The sequence below is a fragment of the Arachis duranensis genome, chromosome 3 (genome assembly GCF_000817695.3).
Source record: "Arachis duranensis cultivar V14167 chromosome 3, aradu.V14167.gnm2.J7QH, whole genome shotgun sequence".
NCBI classification, from domain to species: Eukaryota; Viridiplantae; Streptophyta; class Magnoliopsida; order Fabales; family Fabaceae; genus Arachis; species Arachis duranensis.
In genome coordinates, this window is record NC_029774.3 from 131591247 (window position 1) to 131604188 (window position 12942).

The following is a 12942-nucleotide window of genomic DNA, read 5'->3' on the forward strand; positions in this document are numbered from 1 at the left end:
CCATAAATCCTTTTTAAAGAGAACTTGGTAAATTTCTCAAAATAAAAAACATTTTTCCTTTCTTGTAAAATCTTAAAAGTTTTCCTAGACAGTATGAATGACCAACATGTCTTAAACATAGGTTCAATTAAGTCTATGCTGTAAGAGTTTGATTTTTCATAATTTTCTAGACCACAAACATGAAAGCAGTTACCTACGTGGTATAAATGATCATCCTGTTCCAAGCATAGGTTTATTAAGTCTGTGCTGAACAAGTCAAAGACTTTATACAGAACTAGACCTCAAACATACCAACAACGGCCTCAAGCCCAACCAATCCAACATGACCTCGGCCCAAACAACTCAATCATCAACCAATTCATTACAAACCAACCAATCAAACACAATCACATTTAATATAATTCAAGCACAATCAAGAGCAATTACAACAAGTATAACAGTTAGCAGTTAACATAAGTATTCACATAGGCAAATCAATTACAATATGCACACCCAAACAATGTTACATAGGTGAAAATGATGAATTTCCGTCCTACAGACTGTGATATCATATTGTCGGTTCAATTGCCAACCCGACACATTCCCATGGGAATGTCGCCTTTCGATCATGTATATAGATATAGAAACCTCCATGGATATAGTGTCGGGCACACTCCTGTGATCCGAAAGGATGTGAGCGGGATACTCTGCCTATGGCCTCACATCTAGACGTAAGCAAGATTAATCAACCGTTCTTATGCGGGCGCCACAACCTCGACAAGTGGGATTAACTAACCGTCCTTGTCAGGCACAAGCGGTCATCAATCAGGCTCAATATCTTATTTCAAAATCATTCTTGACCCATTTACTTTCAAATAACAAACGTATTCAATTCACATCTTGCCAATAATCACTTTTCAAACCATATCTTTCCAAAACTTCCAAATATTTCAAAATCATGCCAAATTCAAAATCTCTTTTCAAAGACTCAAAATCATTCATTTCTAAATCAGGATTTGGCCATAAAATTCCTCAACAAAGTCTCAAGACTTTAGGAGAGAATAACCTAACTCGTCTTCTTAAATTCATTGAAAATCTATGAAACCTTAGCTTCTTAATTTGAATAAATAAAATAAAATTTAAACCCAAACCAAGTCATGTATCCAAATATTTCGAACCAATTTTAAAACCAACTCACTTAAACCAAAACTAAATCATTTAAACCGAAAACCGATTTCAATTTTATTCTTAAATCTGTTTCTAAAGGCTCGAAATTGTTTCAATTTTTCTAAATCAAAGTTTTAGAGAATACTTCAAAATTTTTCTAAAATGTCATCAAGTGAAATTTGATAATCAAAATTCAAGTTTCTTTGAAATCCACTAATACTTTTCCAAATATGTTTACTTAAATCAATTTCCAAAACATAAGAATTTCATCTTTAAATCAACCTCAAAACAAAATTCTTTTCATAATACATTCAAAATATAATAATTTTCTAAACAAAATAAGTTCAAACATAATTCATTTATCAATAATTCAATTCAAAGAAAAATTTATTATTTTCAAATTAATGTTTTCAAACAAAGTCTTGAATTTTATAGAAATTTTAGCAACATCTCCGCTAAAATTTGGACTTTGCCATCCTTTTTGGGTCCTAACCAAACCAATCTTCAGCCCTTTCCAATGGGTTCAAGACCAAATCAGTTTCCAATAAATAAAATTTAAACTTTCAAATATTAAAAATTTTTTCAATTCAAAATAATCAGAAACCTCCATTTTAACAAAATCAGACGTTATTTCAATCTAACAGACAACCATATTCATCTAAGACAAATCAGACAATTTATAAGACTTACATAATCACCAAAAATACATTTCACACATCATATCTATTTATAACAATTCCAATTTAATTAAATTAATTTTGGATAAAAAACTCCTACCTTGACAAGTCGAAACAATAACCTAAAACGCGTCAACAAAACCTTTTCTCTCAACTCGAAACCAACAGCAACCGCAAATTCAGTCCCTGGTCACTTTCGCAGCACCCACAGTAACTTAAAAGTGATATGCAACGCTCAGAACACGATCCTATGTTATCAGAACTTCAGAGTTTATAACCAAATATAACATAATACTAACGCAGGAGTTTCTGAAACATAAACACTTACCAAATAAGAAAAATGAAACACCAACGGTCTCTGAACTGATCTGGCGACAGCCCCGACAGCCATCCCAAGCAGCAACGGCAACCTGAACAACATCCAGCGGTAATGAAGTTCCAGGAAACTCAACGGAACGGAAAACCAACTTAAAACCCTTATCGGTAGTGGATCTCAGTGGCAGCAACGGTGTTTCTTGGCGGCAGAAGCTCGGTCACGGCGGCCGTAGTAGCAGTAGTAGCGGCGATGGCGAGGCACTGACCGTGGTGACAAAAATGATGAGGAACACGGATCTGACGGCAGATCTGAAGGCAACGCGAGCTACCTCTCTTCTTCACGAACGGCGACGGCATCTGGCAGTAGGGAGGATGAACGGCGACGGCGAACATGGACGACGGCAACCCAGGCTTCATAGATGGCGACTGGACAGCACGTTTCCCTCCTCATTCGTGGCCTTCTCTCTCGCCTCAGTTTTGATTCGCGACAGCGTCGGCTTCACGGGTAACAACAGCAGTGACAGGCTTCCTCCATGCCTGCGAGTATGATGGTAGTGAGGCGGTGACGCGATAGTGGCGACGACTAGGTGGTGGTGCGGACAGCTCCCCCTCTCTTCCTCTCCTTCTCCTCGGCTGTCCCCTTCCTCATTTCCCTTTTCTTCTTTCTTTCCTTTGCTGGGTGTGTGTGTTGGTTTGTGTTTTGTTTTTTTTTTGCTGATAGAGGGGGTGGCAGCTAGGGTTTCATCAGGGAAAAAAGGGAAAAATTGTAGTTTCATTGAGGTTAGGGTTTGTGTAAAAAATTAAGATTTTTGGTTTAATTAAAGTACGGTAAAATTTTAATAAAATTGGAGCATAGAGTATTAATTTAAAAAACTAATTTAATCTCTAAAATTACTTTAAAATATTATTTGTGGTATAAAAATACTAATTAATTTTCAATCAATTTCTCTAATTGAAAATATATAATAATATAATTATTTTTCTTTATTCCTAAAACTTAAAGTATTAAATTATGAAAATATAAAGTATTTAAATTAAATTATATAAAATTCTTATTATTCAACAACTACTAACTTTACAATTTCAATATAGAGAATAACTCAATAATTATAAAATTAGATAAAATTCTAATTTAAATGGTCCAAACCTCATTATTTTTGAATTTCTAAAACTTAAAGTCATAAATAGAAAAATAATTCATAATTATAGAGTTTAGATAAAAACCTTAATTTCTTTAAATTCCAATTAATCAAAGCTGCCTTTGATTATCTTCAATGAAATAATTTCAGAAATTAAAACTATAAATAAATATATAATTTAAAATTAGTTCATAATCAACTTTTCAAAAAAATTTAGGTCTTACATATAATTTTTTGAACTTTTAGTTCACATTGTCCTAATCGAGATCTAAATGCATCAAGGATAATGCATTTCAATTATGTTCCTTTTCAAGAAGTTTATTCTCTCTCCCCTAATGTTAAAAATTTTGATTCATTAAACTGACAATCTGCAAATTGAACTTTAAACACATCTCCTATTTGTATCTCAAGATACCTCACTATAAAAGAAGAATCATATCCCACATAATTTCCAATTTTTTTGGATCCCATTTTAGTGCGAAAAGTTGGGACAATTAGAATATATATCGTACATCCAAATATCCTCAAATGAAAAATATTTGGTTGTTGGCCAAAAGCTAATTGTAGAGGAGAGAATTGATGGTAACTTGTTGGCCTTAAGCGAATAAGTACTGCAGCATATAAAATGGCATGCCCCAAGCAGAGGTTGGGAGATTTGTTCTCATAAGTAAGGGTCTAGCAATCAATTGGAGCTGTTTAATAAGTGACTCTACTAGTTCATTTTCTGTATGAACATGAGCTACTAGATGTTTAACACTTACACCATTGACCATTCGATAAGCATCGAAAGCTTGAGAGGTGCATTCACCAACATTATCAAGACGAGTTGTTTTGATTGGATTTTCTGAAAATTGTGCTTTTAATAGAATAATTTGTACAAGTAATAATCTTGCAAACGTCAGATTGCAAGAAGACAATAAGTACACATGTGACAATCTCGAAGATCCGTTTAATAGGACCATAAAATATCTAAAGGATCCACATGGCGGATGAATAGGTCCACATATATTGTCTTAAATCCTTTCTAGGAATTCAAAAGACTCAAATCTAATCTTTATTGGTGATGGCCTTAAAATTAGTTTTTCCTGAAAACATGCAGCACAACAAAATTCACTAGATTTAAGAATCTTTTGATTCTTTAGTGAATATCTATAGGAATTTCAGTAATTCTCTTCATCATATCATGATTGTTCTAGGATGTCAAGTTATGAATTCATATGGTCTAGTAAACTTCTGATTTACAATGACATGTGATTCAATTAGACTAATTTTAGTATAATATAACTCAGACGAAAGTGAGTGTAACTTTTCTAAGATAACCTTTTTATTTAAATCATGAGTTGTGATACATAAGTACTCATGAATCATGATGTTCCTCATTCATTATTTCAATATGATATCTATTTCGACGAATATCTTTGAAACTTAATAAGTTTCTTAGAGACTTAGTAGAGAATAGTACATTATTTATTATGAATTTTGTTCCTCTGAAAAACAAAATTATAGCTCTTTCGAAGCCTTCTATCATATTGTCTGAGCCAATAATATTATTAATATATTTTTCTTTTGGTACAAAAAGACTAAAATATATATTACTTTTGAGAATAGTATGCAAAATTGCACTATTCGCAAGACAAATATTTTCATCGTATGTCCTTACCATTTTTTTCAAAAACAAATAATAATAATAAAATAAATAAAAATATATGCACAGTAAAATTGAAATTCAATATAAATATTTTATTAAATATTATTTTTATATATCATACTTAAAATTTAAATGCATAAAAAATAAAACCTAACAAAAAAATATTTAACAAACACAAATATTAAAATTTTTTATCATTAATTAAATGATTAATTTTTTTTTTAATTTTCAAAGAAATCAGATACATCATAACCACGACAACGACGATAATAGAAATAAGAGATTGCTATTTTTATTTTTTAGGATAGAGATAGATTATTAAAGATAAATAAGCTTAAAAGATACAAATGTTAAATAAGTTTTTGGAAAATTTAAAATTGTGACAAAAATAATTAGATGAATATATATTTTTTAAAAAATTAAAGGTAAGACCTTTTATAATACTTTTTGAGAAGTTTATTAAGAAAATAAAATTTGTTCATCTTTAAAATTTAATAATTTTATGTCGCGTGACTTTTTAAAAAAAATTATAAATGACCTATCTTTTTAAAAAAACAAAAATATAATTTAAAAATAAAGTTTTACTCTAATTTTTTGTATGCACTTTCGAAATAATTATTTAAATATCTCAAAAAAAATCAAATCAAATAGACAAGTTATTTATATTTTGTCACTTATAAAAAATATAATATTTTTATTATATTATCGTATTTTTAAATTATTTAAAAGTTTATTTATTTTTTGTATTATTTGGAATTATTTTTATCATCGTTATAATCTTTCAGTGATATCCTGTTAAGAGCTTATTCTATTTTTTATAATATTATTATGTATAATTTTTTGCAATATATAATTACACGAATTTATAAAATAAAAGTGGCACACTGAAATTATTAAAAAATAAAAGTAATAATATTTATTTTGAATTAATATCATATTGCATCTTTAACTAATTTCTTGCTGATTGGTCTTGCTTTGCACATAGCCTCTAACGGAATCAGTTTTGCAAAGGTGAAACCGTTGTCCTCCCTCATATCAATTTAATTTTTTCATCATTGAGTCGTTCCCATTCAAAACATTGAACCAATAATCCCAAAGTCAAACCCATTATACGATTTGCCAATCCAGATCCAGGGCAAGCTCTTCTTCCCAATCCAAATGCCATTAACTTGTTTGCTTCCCCTTCTTTCTCAAATCTTTCAAGCTTAAAACACTCAACATCATCACCCCAAATTTTAGGATCTCATCTCATAGCCCATGAATTAATTAACACTATAGTGTCACGTGGAATAGTGAATCCTCCAATATTCACCTCATCTGAAGAAAAATGAGGCAGTAACAATGGACTTGGAGAGTACAATCTAAGTGTCTTATGGATAATATTTTGAAGATAAGGAAGATTTGGAATGTCTGATTCATCTACTAAACGATCTTTGCCTATGTGATTGTCAATTTCCTCCTTTGCTTTCCTCAATATCTCTGGGTGATTCAACAAAGCGGATAACGTCCACTCCATAGTTAGAACCGCTGTGTTTGTTCCAGCAAGCAACATATCCTAAGTTTAATTTATTTAATTAGTAATGTCCAACATATTGGTTCAAATGAACAAACGCTGCGTAAAAAATAGTAAAGATTTATATACAGTTGCTGCTTTTACGTGAAACTAATAGTTGAGAATAATTAAATAAAAATTTAGTTAAATTATCTAACAATTTTTATTTATTAACTTCAAATCAAAATAACTTCAAATCAAAATAACGCAGATGAGTTTTTACCGTAAAAAATAGTTGGAAATATTAGCCATGAAAATTTAATTTACTAAAGTTATACATATGTACACCTGAATAAGGCCTTTGATAATATGATCCGTGTAGTAGTTAGGTTGCAATTTTTGAAGAAGCAAGAGATGTTGTATCATGGTATCGTTATTACCATGCTCCCCGTTGCGATGCTCTTCAAGGAGTCCTTGCCAAAACACGTCAGCTTCTTCACCAACTCTCTTCAATCTCTTCACAAATCCATCAAAATCAAACCACCTAAGCAAAGGCAAGAAGTCGCTCTTGTTGTTCGCATCCACCAACGACAGGATCTCTCTGATGATCTCTCTGAACCGTCCTGCTCTGTTGTCATTCCTGTCGCTGCAGTCGTCTTCGCCATATTCATTCCTCTTTCCGGAGACCATGCATCCTCATCATATTGTTGAGTGACTTCTCCGTTATCCTGGGCCTCAGTTGCACCCTAGCGAACCCCATGGACGTGTCTGCCACCAGGTTTCTTATGAACCTGGTGACCTCGTCCCTTCGAGTTTCGAAGAAGGAGTTGAGACGGGGCGTCGAGAGGACGTCCATGGTGGCTATACTCTCTCTTGACAAAAGGAGAACATACTTCTCTCTATCAAATATAGGAGAAAACTACTCAAAGAAATCTTATGTTATTCTATCTGGATGACTTGATTGAAATGAATTAAAGAAAAACTCAATTTATAGGTGAGTCTCTTCAATATGAACCATCCATCAATTAGAGGTATATAATTCTTTTCTTTTTCAACCATTAAAATCCTAAGGTTATAAACTAGGATTGTTTATTACCTTTCATTTTATTTAGTTATTATTTATTTATTTATTTATTTTCTAAAATTAGCTTTACTAATTTTCACAATCTCCCACTTAAAGCTAATTTTGATAAATTTTCAAAATTCATGTTGCTTATGTATTCCATAGGCCGTATGAGGATCTACACCATTCAAACTTTTCTGTGTTGATTGGTTTTGTCATGGCATCTGCTAGGTTGTCTTTAGTGTGAATCTTCTGCATATCAACACTTCCTTCTTCTACTACTTCCCGAACAAAGTGATATTGTACTCCAATGTGTTTTGTTCTTGAATGAAAGGCAGGATTCCTTGCAATGTGCAAGGCACTCTGACTGTCACAATACACAGAAATCTTCTGTTTTTTGTGCCCGAGTTCTTCTATCAACCTTTGGATCCAAATAGCTTCCTTGCATGCTTGTGTAGCTGCCATATATTCAGCTTCTGTAGTAGATAAAGCCACAACAGTCTGTAATTTAGATAGCCAGCTTACAGCTCCTCCTGCAAGTGTAAACACATAGCCTGTAGTAGATATTCGTTTATCAAGATCACCTGCAAAGTCTAAAATCTTGTTTGCTGGTCCCAAGTCTTTCATATCAAACTCCCTAGCCAACTGTGCCTTCAATTCTTGGATTTGATCTTTGTTGGGACCTACCACCAACATGTCATCCACATACAACAGCAGAATGATGAAATCATTATCACCAGACCTCTTGTAATAAGTACAATGATCTGAACTAAGTCTGTTGTATCCAAGGCTAATAATGAAAGAATCAAATCTCTTGTACCAACACCTTGGCGCCTGCTTTAGACCGTACAGAGATTTAGTTAACCTGCAAACCAAGTTTTCTTTTCCTTTTTCTTCAAAACCTTCTGGTTGGAGCATATATATCTCTTCTTCAAGTTCTCCATGAAGAAAAGCAGTCTTTACGTCTAATTGCTCTAGATGTAAATCAAATGCAGCACATATAGCCAAAACTACTCTAATAGTAGTTAGTCTCACCACTGGAGAAAATATTTCATTGAAGTCAATACCTTCTTTCTGAGCATATCCCTTGACAACCAATCTTGCACGATATCGTTCCACCTGATCATTACTATCTCGTTTGATCTTGTAAACCCATTTGTTACCAATGGCTTTCCGACCTGCTGGAAGTTCAACAAGTTTCCAGGTATGGTTCCTATGTAATGCCTCAATTTCTTCTTGCATTGTTGTCATCCACATAGAAGCATCTGGATTGCGCATAGCCTCCATAAAAGTTGTTGGTTCTCCATCTTCTGTCAAAAGACAATATGCATCATGGTTTGTCAAAACATAATTTGAGTGCCATGATGGTGTTCTTCTTTGTCGAGTGGATCGACGAACTTCTATGTCATTGGCCTCTGCTTCTTGTTCTTCGTGTTGTGGTTCTACTTCAGAAAGATCACCTTCTCTGCATTTTTCATCTATTTGAACAGTGGTTATATCTTTAACAGTGCTGTCATTTTCTTGTTCCTTTTGCAATTCATCTTCTGTAAATATCACATCTCTACTGACAACTACCTTGCGAGCAGTGGGATCCCACAGGCGATACCCCTTAACTCCGTCAGTATAACCCAAGAATATACATTTTCTAGACTTTGGGTCCAGCTTTGTTCTTTCCTGGGAATTGTACATTACGTACACAGGACAACCAAATATATGTAAAGAAGAATAACAACACAAGCAAATTAAGCATAATTTTTATGCATTATTGTTAGATTGGTCTTAAATTTTTTGAAAATTTAGCCGTTGAGGGTATATTTGATGTAAATCGAAAACTTTTGGGACAAAATTAAAACAAAATAAAATTTTAGAAGTATTTTTAAAATTTTTATCAAATTTCAAGGATAAAAAGTATATTTTACCCTTTTCTATTTTATATCCAAACATAGTGTAAAGGTGCATTTTTTTTTCCTTGTGCGTAGAGAAGAAACGGATATATATGAATGAAAGTAGTAAAAAGCTTCCATTGCTAATTAAACTCAAGAACTTGTGAAGTAGGTAAGTGTATAAGAGAAATTCCTGTGCAACTTGAGCATGCTGGGATAATAGAACTTAGTACAAAAAAAAAAAGAAAAAGAAAAAAAAAGATAAATTAAGCTATATGGCAATGCTAAGGACTCGCAGCAATAACAAAATATTAAAATTCGAAGTATAAAATATTAAGTTGGAGTTCTTCTGAAATATTGAGGTTTTCACTTTTGTTTAGAAAATTGAAGCTCAATTTTGTCTCATGTATGCACGAGATAAACTAAAACAGTTACTTCTGCATGCAACTATTAATTATAGTATGAAAAAGTGTTAAAAGAAGATCGCCCAAGTCATTTATTCTGGTCCAGTTCCAAAATGAAACCTACATCTGGTCCCAATCACAATTTGTGGTGAGATTGTTCAACTATGATCAATATCCAAGTTACAAATTCATCAAGCACTGACAATTCCAAGAACCAAAAATCCGGGACATTAACAATGACTTTTCTTTTTGTCTTAGTATTTTCACTCAACACACAAAGCCTTTTTCTATTACAAAAAATTTCTCACAAACTCTCACACAGATGCATGCCAAGAACAATTTTCACAAGCATAAGCTCTCACTAGCACACACTAACAAGCAAGATTCACAAAAAACCAAAATCAGCAATGAGAAAAGGAGTACAATGTATGCACATGAATCCTCATAAATTGTATAAAATATGATTGTTAGCTCGGTCTCTCTTTTTCCAAGTTGAACTTGCTGCTCCAATCTCCTTTTCTTTATGATAGAGCAACACCCCACGCAATCTGCAAATAGTGAATTATTTGTAGTAAGAATTAAGTCACATGTATGCCGATAGTTTTTTCTTGTTGTCCATAAAATATATTTTTCTCACAAGTATATTCAGACTCCCTCAGGAGTCAAGCATTGCCTATTAAACTTTCAGCCAGTGAATACAACGAAATATATGCACAATGTAAAGTACATATGAATGTATGATTAATAATATCCGTTAGTGTTTCAGCTATCAGGGAGTAAAAAGCATTGCTAATCTGTAATTCATCAGCAAATAACTAACATAGAAGCTGAAAACTGGGAAGATATCTAGAGAATGAAATAACTTGCAATTATAAATTATAAACAAAGAAATGGAAGAATGCTGATATATACTACATAAAAGAAGCACAATCGAAGAATGCCCCAAAGAGCCAGAGCAATAAAGAGTTAGCCATATGCCATTGCCAAGAACTGCAAACAATAGGCCAGACATTTTCTGCAATCAAAGGGAAGTTCAGAGTATGAAAGCTAACAAAGGTGTGCCACTCCAAAAGCATATCAATCTGTTTATGAGACAAAATGGGTATGTGGTTGTTAGGTACCAGACAAATGACACAGCAAAATATAAAGATGAAAAATTAGAAATTTGTATAAAATATGGAAATAATTGAATAATTTTCTTTGAGAATTACAACTTCTCTCTATCACAAGGAGACTACAATAACACTCTCTCTTGACAAAAGGAGAACATACTTCTCTCTATCAAATATAGGAGAAAACTACTCAAAGAAATCTTATGTTATTCTATCTGGATGACTTGATTGAAATGAATTAAAAAAAAACTCAATTCATAGGTGAGTCTCTTCAATATGAACCATCCATCAATTAGAGGTATATAATTCTTTTCTTTTTCAACCATTAAAATCCTAAGGTTATAAACTAGGATTGTTTATTACCTTTCATTTTATTTAGTTATTATTTATTTATTTATTTATTTTCTAAAATTAGCTTTACTAATTTTCACATATACGACGAAGGTTGCGCCAGTGGTCGTTGTTGGAAGAGAACACCAAGCTGGTATGGTTATAGAAGAGGTACTTTCCGGTGAGAAAACGAGGCCGGTTTGACAAAACGTTGTCGTATTTGGTGAGGCATTGTTGGGCTAGGGTTGGACAGGACACAACGACGACGAGGCGAGAGCCGAACCAGAGAGAGAAAATGTGGCCGTAGGTTTGAGAAAGAGCGTGAAAAGTTCGGTGGAGACGGGGCTTCAAGTGGTGTAGGTTGCCTATTATGGGAAGTGTTGGTGGACATGGTGGAAGGTTCTTCTTATTACTGAGGCTTGTGTTTGTCTTGGTGAGAGTGATGATAATGACGAAGGCAACAATAGTTGTGAAAAGGGAGTAATACAAAAAAGGTTCCATTAGAGAGGCTAGGTAGAGTTATACTTATATATGAGTGCTTCAATGCTTTGCTCAAAGGCATATGCAAATAACAATATTTTGAGGTGCTTTTATAGTTGAAATTATTACTGTTTCTTTCTCAATTATATTGTCATAAAATTATTCTAGCTTGTTTCCCAGCCTGCTGACGTGAGGAAGAAATTACAAAGAAAAAATGTGAGAAAATATGTGGTGGATAGACGATGTTGTATTTAGTAACGGTAAAAAGACAAAAAAAATTAAAATTTATTTTATTTAATATTTATTAATTATAAAATTTTAATTATTTTTTATTAATTTATTTTATTACTAAATATTACCGTTTTTGTATATATCTCTTTACTTTACCAAACACGTATAACCTTTTTTGTAATTAAGTTGGACTACTAGCCTTGATTGTTCTAGAAATATTTATTAACCAAAACTACTTGTATTTCCAAAGGTAAACTATATTTTCTCTCACTCTAACATCCGCACTGTGACTAATCACTGTCATTAATTATCCTTCTTTCCATTCTTCTTTTTCTCGATTGTTCTTATTTCTTCTTCTTTTTAATGACATATATTTTTCTTTTTGTTCTTATTTGTCTTTTTAATTAAAAAGGAGAAACTGAAAAAAAAACATAACGAGGAAAAAATGACAAGGAGAAACTGAAAAAAAAAATAGAACAAGGAAAAAAATACAAGGAAAACAGAAAAAATGTGAAAGTAAATATAGAGATTTGTAGAGTTGAAAACAAAAATATGTGAAACTGAAGAATGAACAAAATAATAGTTACCTGTACAAAATAAAAAACACAGATTTTTAGCTAAATTCACATAATGTTTTGCAATACAAACACAAAAGAATAGATGCAATGATGTATATGAAGTTATGAACATGCTCTTGCTTATAGCAGTATATACCTCATCATCCGTTAATTAATCAAGTACCTAGCGCAATTCTTGTTTTTATTTTATGCAAAAGGATATGCATCGTGTTGAAGATGTGTATTATTTTGTGATTTGCATGTGTGTATGTGTTTTCTAAGTGTTGGTATTAGTAGGGTGAATGAAATGAAGTGCTTGTACAGTGTAAATAAAGGAGATGATATACAGTGCAAATTCATGAAGAAGAAGATGAAGTGTGAGAGAGTATAAAATAAGAATAAAAATGTTAAGTGAGGAACCAACAATTCACATTAGAAGTTATTAGGAGTCAAAACCCATAGTCA

General features: G+C 32.3%; 1 pseudogene; it reads right to left on the bottom strand.

Moving 5' to 3' along the window:
- Positions 1-5857: 5857 nt before the first annotated feature.
- Positions 5858-11710, bottom strand: LOC107482084 (isoflavone 3'-hydroxylase-like; annotated as a pseudogene).
- Positions 11711-12942: the final 1232 nt, after the last annotated feature.